Genomic DNA, 299 nt, shown 5'->3' on the forward strand with positions numbered 1-299 from the left:
CAACAAAAACACAATTAGGGGCTACAGAGAAACGTTGCTGGATAAGAGTGTTTGATGTTCTTTTTTTTTTTAAAGATTTATTTATTTATTATATATACAGTATTATGTCTGCATGTACACCTGCATGCCAGGAGAAGGCACCAGATCTTATTATAAATGGCTGTGAGCCACCATGTGGTTGCTGGGAATTGAACTCAGGACCTCCAGAAGAGCAGCTGGTACCCTTAACCTCTGAGCCATCTCTCCAGCCTGTGTTTGGTGTTCTTACACAGGACTGGAGTTCAGTTCTTTTTGGGGGG

This window comes from Psammomys obesus, unplaced genomic scaffold, assembly GCF_907164565.1.
Source record: "Psammomys obesus unplaced genomic scaffold, mPsaObe1.curated_primary_1811, whole genome shotgun sequence".
Taxonomy (NCBI): Eukaryota; Metazoa; Chordata; class Mammalia; order Rodentia; family Muridae; genus Psammomys; species Psammomys obesus.